Source organism: Somniosus microcephalus, chromosome 29, assembly GCF_052327205.1.
Source record: "Somniosus microcephalus isolate GS21.2 chromosome 29, FLI_Smic_1.0, whole genome shotgun sequence".
NCBI lineage: Eukaryota > Metazoa > Chordata > Chondrichthyes > Squaliformes > Somniosidae > Somniosus > Somniosus microcephalus.
This window is the reverse complement of record NC_141015.1, coordinates 27,512,620-27,534,528: the sequence shown is the minus strand read 5'-3', so window position 1 is coordinate 27,534,528 and position 21,909 is coordinate 27,512,620. Positions and strand designations below refer to the sequence as shown.

The following is a 21,909-nucleotide window of genomic DNA, read 5'->3' as shown; positions in this document are numbered from 1 at the left end:
TGAAGTGCCTTGGGACGTTTTACTACATTCAAGGTGCTATATAAATGCAAGTTGTGGTTGTTATTGTTGTATGCTAAATAGTAAAACTTTATAAGGAGTAGAGACACTTCGGGGTTCAGATTCACATAAGAGTGGTAGGAGAAGTTGAAGCTATTTGTAAAGGAAAAAAAAGCTTCTGGTGTCATAGATTTGAAAATAGGGACATAGAGTATAAAAATAAAGAGGAAAAGATAAACCTAGACAAATCATTTGTTGAGTTGTAGTTATGCTGTATTCAGTTTTGGGTTGCTTTCCTTTAGGAAGGATGTTAAAGACATGGAAAGGATGCAGAAGGAATGTTACCAAGGATGATAGGCTCTAGTTATGAGAAAAGATTTGAGAAACTGGGGCTCTTTTCATTCGAGAAGGCTAAGAGCAGATTTCATCGAGATGTTCAAAATCGTGAAGTGAAAAACTAGTTCTGTTGGTCACTGAGTCAGTAACTAGAGGCCAAAGCTTAAGATGTGCAGGTTAGGTTGATTGGCTATGATAAATTGACCCTTAGTGTTAGGGGGATTAAATACATGGGGTTACGGGGATAGGGTGGGATATGTGTTGGTGCAGGCTCGATGGGCCGAAATGGCCCCTGTCTGCACTGTGGGGTTTCTGTGATTTCTGTGATCTGTGATAATCATCAAAAGAGAGAGGTTAGGAGAAACTTGTACAGATGGCCGCTGGGACTCGGAATGCCCTACCTGAACGTGCTGGAAGTAGAATCCATAATAACTTTTAAAAGAGAAGAGGATAAGCAATGAAAATGAAAAAATTTCAAGGGCATAGTTTCCCCTCGGCAAGAGGAATAGGATGAAAATGATAACTTTGGTGTAAAATTCTATGATTTGGATACCAAGCCCTTGTATATTAGATGATGATTATAATGTCCAAATGGCCTCATATGTACAAGCATATAAAATCTTGTTGTAAGCAAACCTTCTATCGTGGCATTTTATATCCTGCCACTTATATAGAGTTCCATAAAAACAGTTTGGAGAAATAATTCAAATGACCTAAGTGGTATGCGGAGCTGGCAAATTGCACGGAGTCTGTGGAGAGCTACATCGTTATATGCACAACGTACTACCTTAAATGAGTCTGGCATCTACCAGGCTAATGAGGTTAAACTTACATAGAAAGGGGCATTGGTTAGTAACTCAGGCTTCTGCCTCTGTCAGGGAGAATATTCAAAAAGTGTGCATGACGATATTCAGACCAGAAAATTCTTTTGGTAGTGTACAATGTATACCCATGAAAAGGTGTAAGGCCACTTGCCCAAGAAATACTGCTTTATAAGGGTGCTTGGCACAGGATAGTAGGTTCTGATTTTGCAATTTAAGCCTTTTAGAGATCACCTTCAGAGGGAATCTGTTTGGCAACCAAATAGATGTTCCATTAGAAATATTTTTCAAGCAATAGTGTGCTAAAGGCAATTTTAGTCACAGCTACAGAGACAATCTGCCTTACTTGAAGTATGGCTCAATGCCATAAACTTCATGGCAGACAGACCTCCTTTTAAGCCTAAGGATTTAAAAGATAAAAGCAAGAAGAACAGCAAGGACCTAGAAAGAAAGCCGCTCTGGCTGCTGTGGCTTCCTGCATGCTTTAGTAGTGACTTACCACCTTTCCCTTCTGCTCATAACCTCCAAACTTTCAGCCTCTGAGGTGCAAAATGTTCTTTTTTTCCTAAGCCACAGAAAAGGTATCATTAGACCAAACAACTCAGAATTTTTATCCACACTTTTGGTTTGTGCCTTTTCCTTTTTGTTCTCTCTCCCACATGGCAGCTGTCTCACTCTGCCAGCGCATTTCACACTTCATCTAGAGCCGTTGTTTGTTTCTTTACCTGTCCTATTACCATCTCGTCTCACCTTGAATGTCTCCTCTTTCATCCCCTCCCCCATTTCCCAGCCCCCCAAACTGCCTTTTGTTTCATTTCCTGCCTTTTCTTTCAGTTCTGACGAAGGGTTTCGACCTGAAACGTTGACTCTGTTTCTCTCTCCACGGATGTTGCCTGGCCTGCTGAGTTTTTCCAGCATTTTCTGTTGTTATTTCAGAATTTATTCCTGTTGCTTAAAAGTCCCAAAGATGCAGTCAGGATTGAAACCCATTTTGGACTTGGTTTTGAACATGCCTTCATTTTGAATTTCAGGATTTCAATAACCAATAAATGAATTCATACAATTCCTCCAGTTGGCTGATCAGCTGGGAGACACATCCTCATCTAGGGATTTGAAAACTCAACAGAAGCAATTTGAGATTCATTGTAAAGAGTCAACTACCAATATTAACAGTCCCATTTGGTCTCAGGTTAGCACCCAGCAAAGTGCTTTACTGTAGTGGCAGCCTTTCGTGGAGCATTATTTACACATCTACCCTTATCCTGAACAGTTGGGTTGTCCGAGGTCTCAATGCCACAGACATAATTGCTTAGCAGTGATTGAGTTTGATGCTGGACTTTCTCAATCAAGTATACAGTCAAAGCAGGATCTGTTCTTTTTTATAGGTACTCAGTTCCAGTCAACCTGGACATTGTGTATATAGTCATGCTGCCACTATACTACAAGATCTTGTAATTGGAGTGCTCAGTATCTTTTTGTAAATCCTGGGGTTAAATGTGCCAGCCATGTTTGTGCTACTGGATTATCATTAAATCCATAAAGAATCATTAGTGAAAAGTGAAACTAAAACTAAATTAGGGAGACAACTAAAATGAAAGCAACAGAGTTGTAGGATCTTTACTGAAACTACGAGTGTGTTGTCTGCTCAAATAGTCACGCTGAAGAAGCAAACCTCACTGCCTTCATGATCTTTGTGTTATATGGCAACATTGCTATTGTGAGGAACAATGGAAGAAATAGTCTATATCAGTTCAAAAGAAATCAGCGGTAAAGTATAATAAGTGCCAATTGAATAGGAAGGCTGAGTCATAAAATTGAAATAATGTGTTCTGTGCTTCTCCAGTCAGTCCACATTTATGTTGAGAGCTGCGTGGGTGGAAAGTCGTGATTTCACTTCTAGTGACATGCTTGACAGTCCAGTTCTAGGGTAAGTGGGTAGTAGGCTTCACCTGGCATTCCACAGTCTATCAAAGTAAATTTAGAGTTTGTTTATAAGTTTTCCTGTTACGAATTCAGGTAGATACTTTAGCAATACGTAACTGAGAGAATGTTACTTAAAACTAGGATTTTGATTGATATTCATTTGTCTTTTCTGCAATTCTAAAAAATTGGTATTCTCCACATTTTTGGTTATTTTCTCCCATCCCACTTGCAGTGTTCCCTAGCCAAGAGTGTGGGTAATTGCAAGTGTGAACCCGTGTTTTACCCCACCATGCCACAGTACATTGACAAGCCAGTGTGTTGCAGCACTGATAACCCAATTCTGTAAGAACAGGCATTAATTCTTTCTTTCCTCTCCAGAAGTTGTGCTGTACTTAAACTTTATAATCGTTCCCAATTACCCATTTAGCTTTAATGCTTGATGACATTTGGTGATAAACATGGTCATTATATTAGCAGTACAGCCTGCAGCTGACCAAACCATAATGAGGACCAGCGTCTTGGAAATTTGGTCTTGATAATTGCTAAGTGCACAGGAAGACTTGGAGAAACTGTACTGCAGCACCAAAGGCATATCAAATTTTCAAAAGCCAATTGTACTTTGCAGCAGTTTAGCAAGTAATGGACCGCTCTGCAAACAAGACATTTTAAGTGATGGGCCTCAATATTAACGAGGGGGGAATTTAAAAACGGGGAGCGTGACCCTGACCCACCGTTTTCACGTTGACGGGTTTCATGGCGTGTCGAGTGTCCCGCCATGGAGAAATGGGACACTTTGTAACAGATTTAAATCAGGCTCCCACAGTGCAATTGGGAGCCTGATTTAAATTTAACACTTGCTGTGCAGATTTCCAATGGCTCTGGAAACCTGGCAGTAAAAGGGAGGCGGGAGCTGCCGGCTCAAGAAGGAAAGTGCCTTTTATAGAAGTCCTTGTGGGCCAGGAGGAGCAGGAGTGCTCACCTTGGCCCCTCAAGGAAGCCTTCCCTCTGCCGATCATGGCCTCTACCTCAAGCCACGATCGCAGATTGCTCCCCCCCCCCTCCCCCCATGATCGTCACTGGTTTTCCCGACCAGCAGCCGGCCAGCCTGTCAATTTGGGCGGGAAAAGGAAGAAAAAATTATAATGCGGTCCTGCCGTTAAATTCGGCAGGATCTCTGCGTCCCTGGCCTCAACACGTTACCCTGCTGTTTTCGGCCACTCCTGCACCCTCTCCGCCTCCCCACAGAGTCTGAGAAAAGAAACAGCTCATTAAGCTTTTGCATTAATATTCAATCCTTACTTGAACATGGGGATAACGCTGCAATGTTTCTAGCTTAAGCCTTATTGATTCCTGTTGCAGTGACGGTCTGCTGCAGGATTGAGAACCTATTCACAGGAAGTAGAATCCAGAATGGAATAAGGGATCCTAATCAATTCACTTTTTCCTGTGCTGAGTAAAAGAACAAAAAAAATGTTTCTGCAGCCTGCCAAACACAACAGAGAGATTCCAAGACTAGGTGATGGTAGGCTGTGTAGCACATTGAAGTTGCTGACTTCCGATTAGGGCTGAGCTTTCGCGAGACTTGCACGCAACCAGCTTTTCTAGTTATCTTTGCCATTTGTTTACCCCATTGTAGTTTGATATGAACTACAGAATATTTAGCCTGACATCTTTATAGAGTAGAGATGGTTGAGCAACATCTCGGTGATCTTTCTCAAAAGATCTTTGAAAATAATGCAGCATTTGGCTGGCAATTGTCATTATATTTCTGCTTGCAATTATTTTACTGCTGCTTACCTTTCAGACAAGGGTTTAAGTTTTTGGTAAAAGGTGGCGTCACCAGCAAAGAAAAGATTTCTGATGGTAGCCTAGGTCATTGAAGAAGACGAGAAACAGGGTGGGGCCAAGATTGCTTCCTCAGAGACCTTTTGTGTAGGCATTGCAATAAGATAAACCTCCAATTATCTTGTTTGTTATAAATTGAAGTTATCAAGCTTGCGTTGGTGATCTGACAGTGTTTAAGCTTGATATATTGTTTTCGGCTGGTGGCTATCAATGAAGGGTGCAAATCAAACTATAACCAAGTCAGGCTATAGAATTGCACTCCTAGGGAGTTAAAGTAAGGAGAATTTATTATTGTTTTACAACAATTTTGATACTATCCACTTTATAGAACTCACTCAAAAGTATTTAGTTAGAAGGGGGGAAATCATAAATTGGGTTCAAAATGCCCAACACACGGAAATATATGACATCAAAGAAATCTTTCAAAATGTGTCATTACAGTGCAGTTGTTAGATGAGTGGAATATAATGGAAGACATTAAGATGTACTTGAGTTTAGATGGAATGCATCAAATGTATCAGAATTTATGATAATGCCTTATAATTTTCAATAAATCAGTACAAAATGGGCCAATGGTTGCAAGTGCAGGTACAATAACTGTCATATCGAAGGTATTTCATGAATTAGTGGCAGAATGATTACTGGTTGGGCAAGTAGACGATTACGACTGTAAAACATGTCCTGTAGTTCAACAGCACATTAAGAGGTATTTCTCCTCTCTCGGGTATAAAGTTATAAAGTAGGAATGAGTGTAAAGAAGTGTTCCTCTGCTTCATGCTCGGGTCTATTTTGTCCTTTAGTGTTTCTGTGTGTAAGATTTGCGAATTAAGGAAATATAATTTTATAAGGAAAACCTCTTGAGGCTTTTCTGTGTACTGTGTCTGGGGCTTCAGTATCTCCCTGAGCACAGTATTCAAGGTGTGGACTGTACAGTTTAGGCATGACTTCCTCTGGCTTGTACTGAACTGTTTTGTTCATTAGCTATATGGGTCAGCATGCAGAACAGCCATATTGGTTCATAGCATGATGCACAGGCTGGTTCATGGAACATGTCAGAACCTCCAGCCAAGAGCATGTATCTTTCCAATATATTTGCCTGGTTTATTGCATTAGAAACTTTTACTATGTAATTAAAAGATATTCTCTGAGGGGCCATATTATGTTTATACTTTGTAAAACAGAAATGTAATACTCAGTATGATTGTCATTACAATCAGTGGTCATGAAGAAAATTTGAAAGATCCTAGCCAAGAGCAACAGTGTTTGAACATTGTGTTCTCAAAGATATATCTTGCTCAGACCAAAAACATTAGACAATTTTAGAAAAGTTTTTAACGTGCCTTTCTTCCAATGCCATAAGTATTAAGTAAATGTTATTTAAATGAGCAGTATGCTTTTTTTAAATATAGATAGATGACAATATTTCCTCCTCATTAAAATAAAAATTGTCCACCTAAGCTCGCTGGTTCTGCTTTTCTTCAGGTCAGGCGGAGGAGCAAAAATAACGATAAACCTTTCAAGTCTATCACTGTATCAAATACTACCTTGTAAACAATGTATAGCTGCGGTGCCTTTAACCCATCAGCATTCAAAATTTTTGGCCCTGTAGTGATTTTTTTGTGACTGGCAGAGTGAATTGATGTGTACAGATACAAATGTCAAGATATGCCAGGTTGTCCATAAAGTACAAAATTTAGAAACTCATAAGCAGGAATTGGCCATTCAGTCCAGGCCCAATATACCCTTCTTGAGGGTCACTGCCCAAAACTGAATGCAGTATTCCAAATGGGGCCTGACCAAGGCTCTGTACAACTGAAGCATCACTTCTACTTTTAAATTCCAACCTGCTTGAGAAAAAGGCCAAAATTCCATTAGCCAATTTGATTACTTGTTGTACCTGCCCACCAGCTTTTAGTGATTTGTGTACATGGACACTGAAATCCCTTTGCTCCTCCACAGTTCCTAATCTCTCACCATTAAGAAAATATTCCAATTTGTCTTTCTCTGATCCAAAGTGGAACAAGCAGAAACAGAGCAAAATCGACTCAATGTAGTTGGAAAAATTTCCAGTGTAGGAGCAGAAAATGGAGTCCATAGAAGCAGACCAGGTACTGGAATAGAGGCAGTCCAACAGCAAATACACTATCAGTAGAAAGCATCTACAAATCTGGAGGTCACAGTAAAGCCCAGAAGCTAGCTGCGAAATGTACTTTGGCTCAGGAGAAGATTTCTGTTCAGAACCTAACACAGCAGCAGCGCAAAGCTGAGAAGTCAGCAGTGCATTGAAAGTACAGTCCTGAAGCTCAACAGGTAACAGCAGTAGGTGGGAAGATGGACACTGTCAGCTGGAACAAGTTACCTTGAACTTGAAGCAATTGAGTGGTATAGTAGAGTCACAGCAGTGTAGTCCTGGATGGCAGAGGAGTCCGGGAACATGTTGACTGAGGTGAAATGCACCTCCTATTAGGTGTTTGTAAGGCTTGTCCTCTCTTTCCTGCCCTCTTGTCCAGCAATAGACAAGTCACTTCAGAGTAATTCATTGTATTTGAATCTCTTTTGAGGGTTATCAGAAAAATAAGGTGCTTCATAAATCATCATGATCTACAGTGTTAATGTGGAGCAAGATCAGATTCAATAAAAAATGCAAATTATATATCATATATGTTCACTGAATTCTCTCAAATTAATACAAAAGTCCACTATATTAATACTTAAAAGTAGTATAAGACATGGCAAAATGTTATGGCAGGATGGGAAATGTAACCCATTTTTGGAATCTGAACCTCTGCCAGATGCCTTGTCTATGTTATTATGTTATGCCAATTATTGCTGATCAATTTCCATTTTTGGGGTAATAACCTACTTTTGTAAAAGATGACCCTGAAAATGGCATTAAAGAAAGAATGAATGAATCAAGCAAGAACTTGCATTTATATGGTGTCTTTCATGTTCTCAGGATGTCCCAAAGCACTTCACAGCCAATGGATCAGTCTATTTTTAGTGTTGTTGATTGAGGGATAAATGTTGGGCCAGCACACTGGGAGAAATAGCCTGCTCTTCTTCGAATAGTACCATGGAATCTTTTCATTTCTACCTGAACAGGTAGACGGGGTCTCAGTTTAACATCTGATTTGAAAGGTGGCAGTCATGCAATGCGGTACTCCATCGGCACTGCTCTGATGCGTCAGCGTAGATTATATGTTCAAGTCCTGCATTGGGGTTTAAACCCACAACTGTCTGACTGAGGCAAAAGTACTACCACTGAACCCAGCTAACACTTAAAGAAGTACTAATGAAATGTGAACGTAAAAATATACACATTTTGGCACAAAGGGTTGTTTCTCATAAAAGAAATAGTGGTGCAATGGGGGCATGGGCAAATTTAGTTTTTGTTTCATCTCTTGACGCCTAATTGATTATGAATTAGTAAGTGAAGTTAAAAAAAATTCTTGCATCTAAATTCATACCTGCAGAGAATTTATTGTAATTTATTTGAATCATGGCATGTACAATGAATTGCCTCTGTTGAAAAGGCTTGTATGAGAGTGATTCCATCTGGCCTCTACCGATCAAATAAATAATTTTAACAGGATGTAACTTCCTTGTCGTACTCCGCAGGACATGTCTGATGTATTTTGAATTCTTGAGGACAAAGTGTACTTTAAAAACAAAAAATAGTCTTGTTTTTATTCTTCTTCAAAACTGGATCTTTTCTCTTGGCTTGCTTATAAAATGCTTAGAGTAACAAGTGTTCTTGGCATGCTGTCAGAGACTAGGTAACTACGATTGACTTCAGGATGACATTTGAGTACTGGCACGCATCTTAACATAGCATTTTGCTTAAACATATCTTTTTGCCAAAAGTAGTTGATTAAAAATTCTATTTATTTATTCAAAAGCTGTGGTAAACAGAAGAGGTTCCAAGCCAGTCAGGGGTTTGAAGAAAAATATTCAAGTTTGACATAATTTAGTTGGTCAGACTGTTCTATGAAATCTTTATTTCTTCGCAATAATTCAATAAATAAAAGAAACCACTATTGGGTTAAACATTTTCTCGGCTTAAATCATTTTGTTAATAAGAAAATTATGGTGTAAGCTTAACAAGTAGAAACAATTGAAATTTTGAAGTGACTTTTCTATGAAGTTTACATGAAAAAGATGCACAACTTATTTTCCAAATCCAACATCATTCATGGTTTACTTAGACTGCTAATGAATAGTTTAAATTACGAAATGTACAGAAATGACAGACTTGGGTTCAAAACTAGAAGTATACATTTTTGGAGTGGGGACTTAATGGCCCAGATATTCCGATCCTAGGGTAGTTAAGGAAGTGGCCCTAGAAATAGTAGGTGCATTGCTGGTCATCTTCCAAATTTCTATAGACTCTGGAACAGTTCCCATGGATTGGAGGGTAGCTAATGTAACCCCACTGTTCAAAAAAGGTGGTAGAGAGAAAACGGGGAATTATAGACCGACCGGTAAGCCTGACATCGGTAGTGGGGAAAATGCTAGAGTCCATTATAAAAGATGTAATAGCAGGGCACTTGGAAAGCAGTGACAGGATCGGACAAAGTCAACATGGATTTACAAAAGGTAAATGCTTGACTAATCTACTGGAATTTTTTGAGGATGTAACTGGTAGAATAGATAAGGGAGAACCAGTGGATGTGGTGTATTTGGACTTTCAGAAGGCTTTCGATAAGGTCCCGCATATGAGATAGCGTGCAAAGTTAAAGCACATGGGATTGGGGGTAAGGTACTGACTTGGATAGAAAACTGGTTGGCAGACAGGAAGCAAAGAGTTGGAATAAACTGGTCTTTTTCCGAGTGGAAGGCAGTGACTAGTGGGGTACCGCAGGGATCGGTGCTCGGACCCCAGCTATTCACTATATATATTAATGATCTAGGTGAGGGAACTTGTAGTGTATGTGCCTTTAAGAGCCCCCTGTGTACTGTAATGCCGGTAATGGCCACTCGGGCTATATAAGCCTGTATATTGTGTTGTATCAGTTAGTTCCCCTCCAGACTTTGTTCAGTAAACACCTGTGAAACCAACTCCTGTCTTCAGTGTCTCTATTAACACACGGATACAACAGTGGCGACGAATTGGAAACGGACTTACCTGCAATTCGGCAGCACCTCAAGGACATCGATTCCTCTGGTGTCCAAAGTCGAAGAAAATCAAGAAAAAGAAAAAGCTGTGGTTTCACCAGCTAGCCGAGCTGGTGGCAGGTACTGCAATAATCCTTCCTGGGTGTCGGGCTGGGGCTCCAGCGGCTGGCTCTGCAGCTAGGCCAAGCAGCGAAGGCGGAGGCAAGCAGTAACAGACGGGGAGGGAGCACTTGGGAGACGGCCGGCGCTGCAAGCAAGTCGGCGTTCAGACCTAGCAGAGAGAGTCCGGCGGGAACGAGTCTCCACCTGTAAATAAATAAATAAAAAGAAGGGAAACCCGTAGGAAACAGCGTTGTCATCGGCGGAAGCGCGGGAAGCGCCATATCTTTTCTGCAGAAAAGAAAAGCGCGGGAAGCGCCATTTTTTTTCTAGGATGCCTAAGTCTGGCAATATTGATGCTTTTGATAACGAGATAGAGGATTGGACCACATGTGGAAAGAGTGGAGGTATATTGCACCGCAAATGGAATAGAAAATGAAAAAAAAGCGTCAGTACTTCTAAATCTAATGGGCGCAAAGACATACAGGCTGTTACGAAACTTAATCACTCCAGCCAAACCAAAGGACAAGAATTTTAAAGAAATTGTTGATACCCTACAGGAGCACTTAAACCCAACACCGCTGCTGATAGCGGAACGATTCAAATTCTTCAAGAGGAATCAACACAAGAATGAAAGTAACGCTGATTACCTCACCGAATTAAGAAAGCTATCAAAGCACTGCCAATTCGGGGCAGGACTAGCAGATTATCTTCTAGAAAAATTCGTCTGCGGTCTCCTAAGTGAAGATTTAACACTGGACAAGGCTTTCAGTATGGCTGTATCATACGAAGCAGCCGCAAGAGGAGCTGCAGAGATACAACAAAAGACACAGGACTTCGGCACCCATGAAATGACACACGGTTTCGAGAGGTGTTATTGCTGCGGCAGATCCACCCACGACCAGAGGGACTGCTGGTTCAAGGACAAAGCATGCAGGCAATGCGGAAAGATTGGACACATTGCACGGGTATACCGATCTGGACAAAAAAAATCAATAAAGAAAAGTACAGAAAGGTACAAATGCTGACGGACAGTAGCTCCGAAGACCAGAAGAGCGATAGCGACTCCGAAAACAAGAGACTAAGCTGTCTCAAATTACATAATGTAATTGCCAAAGAAGATTACCAGACCATTTGGGTTACCCTCACGATAGCAGGGTCCCCAGTTAAAATGGAGCTAGATACAGGATCAGCTCTGACCGTCATAAATCGACGGGATTACGAGCAGCTATTTCCGCATATACCTTTAAAAGACACATCCATTATCTTGAATATACAGGGCAGAAAGTATACCCCAAAGGAAAAATAAGGGTGCCTGTTGTATACAACGGCAAGGAAATACAAAAGTTGTATTTATACGTTCTACAAGATGGTGGTCCACCGCTGTTGGGACGTGAATGGATCAGGAAAATACGTTTAGACTGGCACTCCATTCAGGCACTGACGGTGACCAGTAAGGAAAAAAACGATGATGACGTCATACCTGAACGATTAAAAGACATCTTGGCCAACGCCAAAGAAGTGTTTCAAGAGAAACTAGGAACCTTGAAAGGCATCACCGCCTCAATAAAAGTGGAAGATGCAGCAATTCCCAAGTTTTTTAAGGCAAGACCGGTGCCATACGCAATTCGTCCAGCAGTCGAGGCAGAGCTGGAGAATTTGGAAAAGGCAGGCGTATTATCCAAAATAGATTGGAGCGAGTGGGCAACACCAATCGTCCCAGTCATGAAGAAAGCGTTGAATAATGATAAATCTGAAGAACAGAGAAAAATTCGTATCTGTGGCGACTTCAAGGTGAATGTAAACCGGTCCTTCACACGGTACAGTATCCTCTTCCGAGGATAGAAGATATTTTCGCCTCACTATCCGGAGGGAAACGTTTCACCAAAATTGACTTGGCACAGGCATATCTACAGATGGAGGTTGAAGAGGCCTCTAAAAAGTATCTCACGATAAATACACACAAAGGTCTGTACCAGTACAATCGACTGGTTTTCGGAGTAGCATCCGCTCCAGCTATCTGGCAAAGAGCTATGGAGCAAGTCCTCCAAGGGATTCCGGGGACTCAATGCTACCTAGACGACATCCTTGTAACAGGAGAAAACGACAACAAGCACCGTGCCAATTTGGAGCAGGTGCTCACTAGGCTGAGAGAACGGGGCCTACGAGCAAATCGCCCCAAGTGCGAATTTTTCCAGAATCAAATATCATATTGTGGCCACATAATTAATAAGGAAGGGTTGCATAAGTCACCTGAAAAAAATTGAAGCGGTCACAAAAGCCCCAGCACCTGAAAATGTTTCACAATTAAGGTCGTTCCTGGGATTAATAAATTACTATCATAAATTTTTACTGAACTTGTCAACTCTTCTGCATCCTCTTAATGAACTGCTACAAACAGGAGTAATTTGGAAATGGAGCGAAGACTGTAAACGTGCCTTCCATAAATGCAAAGACTTAATCACGTCCAAAGAAGTTTTGGCTCATTACAACCCATCACTGCCAATCAGACTGGCGTGCGATGCATCCCCTTACGGCATAGGAGCAGTATTATCGCATAAATTCCCTGATGGCTCGGAACGGCCGATAGCTTTTGCGTCATGCTCATTGAACTCAGCTGAGCGTAACTATGCCCAAATCGACAGGGAAGCACTCAGCCTGGTATGGGGAGTGAAGAAATTCAACCATTACCTACACGGACAAAAATTTACCTTGTTGACTGACCATCAACCCCTCATCTCCATATTCAACCCTAAAAAGAGTGTTCCCATTATGACTGCGCAAAGGCTACAGAGGTGGTCCCTTTTTCTAGGGGCACACGAATACAAAGGATCAAAACAGCATGGGAATGCTGACGGTTTATCGCGCCTACCGTTGCCAACGGTAGAAGAAGAACCTACCGTAGACCCAGTGGAGATTTTCCACTCTACCATAGTCGAATGTCTACCAGTAACAAATTCTGCCATTGAAAGGGAAACGAGAAATGACCCGACTCGCTCACGAGTCTACGATTTAACAGTGAAGGGATGGCCAGCACATGGCGAACCACTGTTGCCAGCATTCTCGCAAAGAGAACAGCTGTCAGTGTGCCGAGGAACCTTGATGTGTGGATCCAGAGTGGTGATTCCACCCAAACTCCAGGATAAAGTTCTAAAGGAGCTTCACGAGGGGCATCTGGGTGGAGTGAAAATGAAGAACCTAGCCAGGGCGTTTGTATGGTGGCCAGGTATCGATGGAGACATCGAAGAAATGACCAAGAGCTGCCTAGGATGCCAGAAGGTCCAAAACGCTCCACCACAAGCCCCTCTACATCCATGGGAGTGGCCCTCATCTCCCTGGCAAAGGGTACACATCGACTTTGCTGGTCCATTTATGGACTCAATGTTCTTAATCGCGGTTGATGCACACTCCAACTGGCCGGAGGTAATAAAGATGTCCTCCACCACCACGGACAAAACCATCACAGTATTAAGGACCATATTTGCCAGGAATGGGCTGCCTGAACAGATCTGTTCTGATAATGGACCGCAATTTGTGTCCGAAGAATTCAGGAAGTTCTTAAAAAAGCAATGGGGTTAAGCACTACACGTCCGCCCCATACCATCCCGCCACCAATGGATTGGCTGAAAGGTTTGTCCAGACCTTCAAGAAGGCCATAAAGGCCATGGGTAATGAAGACATAAAACTTCAGCATAAGGTAGATAACTTCTTGTTTGCATACAGGAATGCAACACATATGGTTACAAACCAAACTCCCGCCATGATGTTCTTCAATAGAAGCCTAAGATGGCGGCTGGATTTGATCAAGCCAAACATCAGAAGGGACGTGGAGAACCGGCAATTTCAAGGCATGAATGAAAGGCCAACTAGAACCTTCCAGATAGGTCAACAAGTTTTGGCCCGGGACTACCGTACCGAGAAATGGCAGCCTGGAACTATCTGCACACGACTAGGACCGCTGATGTATACCGTGGACATCGGAGAAAGCATAATAAGGCGCCATGCTGACCAGATCATAGAGTCATCCGAAAAGGGACAAACCTACACCACAACTCTATACGCCTAATGATGAAGTAGAGATACCCATATCTACCTCCGATCCGGTGATACTGGAACCCGATGAACCCGACACTGGCATTCAAGCCGAATCAGCCTTGCCAAAAGGACCGACCTACACCACCAGAAACTACTACACCACCGAGGCATTATCCGGACCGAGTCAGGAAGCCTCCAGAGAGACTGACTTATAATTAATTAACTGCAGCAATGTGTAGATTATTTTTCTTGTAACATGTAATTAATGATTACTTAAAATATTATGTACTGGTTGGCTAAAAGGGGAGGAATTGTAGTGTATGTGCCTTTAAGAGCCCCCTGTGTACTGTGATGCCGGTAATGGCCACTCGGGCTATATAAGCCTGTATATTGTGTTGTATCAGTTAGTTCCCCTCCAGACTTTGTTTAGTAAACACCTGTGAAACCAACTCCTGTCTTCAGTGTCTCTATTAACACACGGATACAACAGAACTAGATGTAATATCTCCAAGTTTGCAGACGACACAAAGCTGGTTGGGCGTGTGTGCTGTGAGGAGGATGCCGAGAAACTCCAGTACGATTTGGACAGGTTGGGCGATTGGGCAGATGCAGTATAATGCGAGGTTATCCACTTTGGTGGTAAAAACAGGAAGGCAGATTATTATCTGAACGGTAATAGATTGGGAAAAGGGGAAGTGCAACAAGACCTGGTTGTCCTTGTGCACCAGTCGCCGCCTTAAATTCCAACACTTTTTGTCCAATCTTTTGGTCACCTCATCCAATATCTTCCTTGTTTCAGCATCCAGTTTTGTCTGATTACACCTCTGCGACAGTGCCTTGCTACATTTTGTACACTAAAGATGCAATGTAAGTGCAAATTGTTGTTGAGTCAAGCAGCAACTTACTAATAGATGCCTCTGTTACTTTATAATGTGGAAAGGTGGATCTCTGTTAGAAGACTTTGTGGCTCTGTGTACTGCATTGTAAGTTAATTGCAGATCTGTTGTAGGCATTCTCTCCAATAACAACTGAATGATGCAAAGTAGAATTTTACAATTGCAAGGTTCTTTCAAAATGAAAAAATAAAAGTTAAGAAACCATTTTTTGAGCATTGAATGAATTTTTGAAAATGAGCTGCAAATGTAATTCTAGTTTTTGGAGTTGCTGACTTTAAATGCTGAATATTTTAAATGATCTGCCAAACCTGCCTGCATCCTTGTTTGTTGGAAGTTGGGATGTTCAAGCCCATTGTTATCTCCATGAATTCCTTCAACACTGCTCAGCTTCACTCGTTTGGTACCACTTCCTCCTCTGGGTCAGAAAGCTTTGGGATCAAGTTCTGCATCAGTGCTTGAGAAATCTAGGCTGATACTTTAGTGCAGTATTGAGGGATTGCCACATTGTTCGGGGTGAGATCCATATCTTTTCTGTGATTGGTTAATACACAGATGCATTAATTGAGACTGTCACATTTACAGTAAAACCTTTGAGCTGGTGTGCCTTACAGGAATTACAGAATTGAGTTATTTTTAAAATTATACTTGGGTATGTATTTCTTGCCAATTTTCTTCCTTTCTAACGTAAAGCCTGTGATGTCATCACAACTGTAATGGCAGCAGGGGGCACTCTTAAAATGCTCCCAGATCTTGCTGCCACTCATGTAGCACTTTAGTGTCCAGTGTTACACTGGAGGCAGGTGCTAAGACCCAGTCAAAAATAGGTCTCCCTGGCTGATGGTTGAAGTAAATTTAGGAGCTTTACCTTCATCCAGCTGTTGGTTGTGGGAAACTTCAGCTATAGGAACGAAAGGTCAATATAAAAGCAGCTAAATGAAGTCAATTGTGCATGGAAAGGTTGTTGAATTAAAGGAGTGTTTGTCTATGAATGCATTTACTTTCACAATGTCTGGCATTATATTACACCAGTGAAAATATAAATAGCTCAAAGATTTTCTTTGAGCAAAGTGGTAACTGTTGAAGGCATTTACATACCTGAGCACCACAAGTAACGAAACCGATTCTAAAGCAACAGACTAGTTGGGCCGAATAGCCTGTTTCTATGCTGTATATTCTATGTAATCATTGCTCTTGGGAACCGACAAATGTATTTGTACAACATCAGAGAAGTTCATAAAGTTATAATTCCAGTAATAATACTATAGTACTGGTTAATTTAATTAATCGTTGTACCACTTATGAAGTATATAGGGGGAAAAATTTGGTTGCTTTGCGCCTCCCGTTAGTGCCCTAAAGCAACTAGCGCCCGGGCGCTGTGATGTTTGCGCCGCTCGCAAAATTGACCAGACATTTTGCGGCGGCACTAAACACTACCGCCACGATCTCCTGCGCCTGCAGATCGTGACGTCAGTTGAGCGTGCAATGCCCCGGTAGCGCCCGGACCGGATATTGAGTGGCGCCGCCTGCCGCGAGCAATGACAGGTTGAGGGGAACGTTTTGCAGTCGGGAGCGCTATTTAAAGGCGGCCGCTTCCTGCCTTTTTTGTCGGCGACATTTTTGCACCACGCATTCAGAGCGAGAGAGAGAGAGAGACTGCTGGAGAGATTCAACGCTGTGTGAAGGAGTTTTGGGTACTGAGCAGCACTTTGCAGGTTCATTTTGATTTGACCTTGCATCAATTTAGAAGAGATTATGGGGGCTGCACTCTGAGCTGTTTCCCATGGCCTCTCCATTGTTCTTTCCAGCAGAATTGATGTACAGGTCTCTCCAGTCCGAGACCCAAGGCTGCAATGAGCAGGATGTGGATGGAGAGCAAGATCGACCCTCCCCATTAAGAACTGGCCGGCACCAGTGTGTCTGTGTTTTATTGCTGACTGACATCACATGAGCTTCGCCAGCGCTCTGAGTTAGCGCCTCGCTCCTCAGCGTTAGCACCATAAGAGTGGTCTGTAGCACCTGATTTAGTGCTCCAATCACCTCCAGGGGCGATAGAAGCCAAGTTTGCAGTCGGAGGCGATAATTGGCGCCAGGCGCTAAACTTTGCGCCCGGTCGATAATTGCATCCCAAACAGGGCGATACTGAATTTCTCTCCCATAATCTATAAACTTTTGTGCAATCATGGCGCATATGCAAAAAATATATACATAAATACATATGCCTTTTTTTTTTAACTGATAAATTATTTTCTTAAAAAGAGTGGAGCTCTCTAGATTTGCAAATCTATTCCCGAATACTTAGGCAGTACATTTGGAAGTTAGTTGCCATTGGCTTCCGTGTAACTGAATCTGACTCTAGTGCCCTGCACAGAGTGTGTGATCTGGTATGAATCCATAGATAATGTGTTGCACTAATGGAACAGGAGGCATAGATGGCAGACAGCCATCAGCACACATCTATCCAAGATACCATACAAACTGAAACAGTTGTGGATCATAATCTGGAATTAACTTCTTAGAGCAGCAGTATCAACCATATGTGCAACCCTTATGGAAAGGAGCACATATCTGCCTCATTACTAACTGTGCATGAAATTGCAGTGATGGTAGATGTCGTCCAGATGTTGTATTTGAAAACAGCTTATCCTTTTCCCCAGATTCTTGAAAAATAAAAATCTGTTTTGTGTTTTTGATTTCCATCATACAGATTAACAAAAATCACTTTTACAAGAGCCTATATTATCTGTTTTAATTTCGTTGATGGATTTGTGAACACAAAACTCTGTCATTATGATAAAGTGCTATGCTCTAAATCCATCTCACAACTTCAAAAATCTCCTTTTGTAACTGATTTTCCAAAAATCTGCAATGCAATTAAGTCTTTGGTGTCTAATATAGGGCTACGTTTATGGTTAAGAAATGCCAAATCACTTTTTTTGAAAATAGTCGCTCCTCGAATCTTGATGGTCTTGTGAAATGGTCTTTTGTTGCAGACGTGTCACTCTTTCCACAAATTTGGTTGGTCTGGTTATCCTTGTAAATTGCATTTCCTTTGTTTTATTGATCCCTTGTCCTGTCAAGAAAATGGCAAAAATGTTGCTAGTTCAACTTCCAAAAACAGGCTCAGCTTGGTTCAGTTGGTAGGTTGTGGCTTCAAACCTCACCTTTAGGACTTGAGAACATAATTTCGGCTGACACTTCAGTGCAGTACTGAGGGAGTGCTTCAGTGTCAGAAGTGGTGTTTTTCAGACGAGATGTTAAACCTGTGTCCCACCTGCCTGTTCCTGTGCTTCAGGTGAACTTAAACTCCACTCTTTTTCAAAGAGTGGTTTCTTTTTCTTCTGGTGTCTTAGCCAACACTTCTCCCTCAACAGACACCACTAAAAACAAATGAACAGGTTATTCATCTCATTTGTGGGATCCTGTGTGTAAATTGGTTGGTATATTTATCTATGTAACAAGTGACTTCACATCAAAAGTAATTTAGCAGTTGTGCCAAGGTCTTCAGAAATGGCAGTGAAGGAAAGAAAATGGTCAGGGTAGGTGATGAGGGAAGGATGCACCAGAATTAGGGAAAGAAGCTCATTTATATTTTATATATAAAAATGTTTGAATATGTTACATAACGTGATTGATTCTGATGTGATTGAGTCAGTTGCCTTAGCGAGCATCTTTCAGACTGACGTTTGGTCTTTTTGAGGTTCTCACCTATGTTATAGTTCTGGTGGGCATCTTGACTATGTTATAGTTCTGGTGGGCATCTTGAAACAAGAGACACTAAGAAGTTGTGACAAGGTATTCCATAAGTTACTATATTTGCACCAAATTCCTCAATGTTCTTTTAAATTAAAATGATAAATACTTACATTTCTAATAAGCCTTATCTCAGTTTACAATGTAAAAGAAAAATCACGACAGTACCTTCATCCTCCCACTATGGAATAACAATTTGTGTCCTATACTCATTGGCAACTAAAATACACTCATTCCCAGGCTTTCAAAAAAAGAACCTACAGTACTTTTATGACTAGCTCTGTCCTGCCATACTTACACTTTATTACCTCTAGATTGTGTCTGCAACAGCTGGGAAATCTCAAAGTACAAATGCTTTATTTTACTATGATAATGTATGTTAATAGCCCTGTGTGCAATTTCCCATCTGTGAAGTGGGCAATAAGCCCCATGCTCAAAGGAGTTCTTAAAGGTTCAGAGACTTTTTAGTCTGTATTTTTAAAAAAATCCCTTTTCTTCCCCCAGTGGCTTTTTCGAGCTGGTTTTTGTTTTCTATTTTTTTGCTTCGCATCAGAACATGAAGGGATTGTTTAAGTAGAGCCAAATTACTTCATATCCTCAAGTATTTGGCGAGTTTCTTGCAAACAAATAATTACATGTTGCCTTTTCAGCAATATTTTCACAGCAGTGGGCTTGGTCCTGCTGGCGTGGAATGTGTGTGCAAGGGCTGGGAAGTCTTGAAGTGTAAAAGCTTCATATTAATATGATAGCTGTGATTAGAAGCCAGAGTACAATTTCCTGTTGGTGAAGTAAGCAAAAAGGAGTTTGCAAATGAGCAAAGATTTTTATGTCCGATTTTAATTTTTCCCCTTGCTGTTTTTTAATATTTTGGTTTTTTTGGCATTCAAACATAAAGGGAATATTTATATGGAAACAAAACAACTGAATATTGTCTGTAAAGTTGCCAGAAAGCCAACAATACTATTTACAAGAGTATGGAAGAACAGGCAAGTCAAAAAGAGAAGTGGATATGAAAGGGGGCTCTTGCAGTACCAACTTTCACTGCAAGCTATCCAACTACAAACTCTAGAGTTCCGTGTTGGTTGGCAATTCAAGTTAAAATTAATGATGGGTGTTGTTCCTAAAGTGACGCAAGAACAGCATTTAGTGATTGAAGTGGTACAAGATAAAAGAAGGCATGCCAGGGAGATCAGCTGATCCAGAGTTGTACTGTGCATCTGTCAGTGCCATGATCTGTATCTGCAGGTCGTATTGTACCTACTTGGCAAAGACTGCGGACAACTGCTCTGCAGGCTCTGAGCCAGCGTGCAGCCATTTGCTGCAAGGACACCAGCAGCCAGCCTGCACCATTAGGATGACTCTACCAGTGAGTCAAGGTCACACAGTTGCCAATAACGTTTCTACCTCTGTGTTTGCTTTGCTAGGTACTTCTATTGGTCAACATAACCTTTGGAAAGACTGCCAAAACTGATTCAGGCTACAAGTTCTCTTTGCATATCTAATTACAGCTGGTCTGGAAGATTCGTATGATTGGCTGTACTCATTTCAAACAAGCACACAGGTCCTGAACTCGAAGTACCAAGCATGGAAAATATAGCCTGTTAGGTTGTTAATAGTTTAGCTTATAAAAAAGATTTAGAGCAGTTTCAGGATTTAATAGTCTTCACTGATAGTCAGGATTTTGGAGGACTGTGTGTAAAAGTTACCAAGATACTTAAGAAAGTATAGTATTGCTTTTCATGGTATTTGACTAGTTTTGGCAGAGATTAGGCCTTGCAAAAAAGACAGTTACTAACCCTGACCCCTTTGACAGCCAATGCATTTTACTGTCATCAACAACTACTTGCATTTTATACCACCTTTAACGTAGAAATAAAAGGCACTTCATAGGCGTAAGGAAAAATTAATGCCAAACCAATGAAGGAGATATTAGGATGGGTGACCAAAAGATCGGTCGAAGAGGTGGGTTATAAGGAGTATTGTAAAGAAGGAGGGGGAAGTGAAAGGCAAAGGGCCGTAGGGAAGGAATTCCAGAGCATATGCCTAGACGGCTAAAGGAACGGTGTCAGTGTTTGAGCGAAGAGAGGGGGTGGATTCACAAGAGGTTAGAGTCCGAGAGAAGTGGGGGGAGGTTGGGAGGAGGTTGCAGAGATAGGGAGGAGCTAGACTATGATGGGATTTAAACACGAGTATGAACATTTTTAAATTTTAGGTGTTTGAGGACCAGGAGCCAGTGCAGGACAGCGAAGATGGGGGTGATGAGTGAGTGGAACCTTGTGTGGGTTAGGATATGGGCAGCAGAGTTTTGGATGAGCTAAAGTTTATGGAGGGGTTAAGATCGGAGGCTGGCCAGGAGAGCATTAGAATAGTTGAGTTTAGAAGTGTCAAAGGTATGGATGAAGGTTTCAGTGGCAGATGGGCTGAGACAAGGACGGTATCGGGCGATGTTACAGAGGTGGAAGTATGCAGTCTTTGTGATGGAGAATGTGCAGGGTTGGAAACTTGGCTCAGGGTTGAATAGGATGCAGAGGTTTCGAGCAATCTGGTTCAGCTTGAGACAGTGGCCAGGGAGGGGAATGAAACCTGGCAAAGGTACGGATTTTGTGGGAGGGGGTGGAGCTGGAAATAATGGCTTTTGTCTTCCCACTATTTAACTAAAGGAAATTGCGGCTATTCCAAGATGGCATGTCAGACAAAGCAGTCTGACAACAACGGTAGTGCAGGGTTCGAGAGAGGATTCTGGAGAGGTAGAGCTGGGTGTCCTCAGTGTACATGCGAAAACTGACCTTGTTTTTTTTGTATCATATCGTGAAGGGACAGCATGTAGATGAAGGGAAGGAGGGGCCAAGGATAGAACCTTGGGGGTCTCCGAAGGCAATAGTGCAGGAGTGGGAAGAGAAGCCTTTGCTGGAAATAGTCTGGCAGTGATTAAATAGGTAAGAGTGGAACCAAGTGAGGGTAGTACAACTAAGCTGGACAACGGAAGAGAGATGTTGGAAGAGCATGGTGTGGTCAACCACTATAAAAACTGCAAAGAGGGTGTGAAAAGATAATGCACCACGGTCACAATCACAGAGGATGTAATTTGTAAC

General features: G+C 41.7%; 1 protein-coding gene across 7 annotated transcripts in view; it reads left to right on the top strand.

Moving 5' to 3' along the window:
• Positions 1-21,909, top strand: part of LOC147098590 (adenosine kinase-like) — a 256,526-nt gene that overhangs the window by 100,106 nt on the left and 134,511 nt on the right. The gene's annotated exons all lie outside the window — the stretch shown is intronic.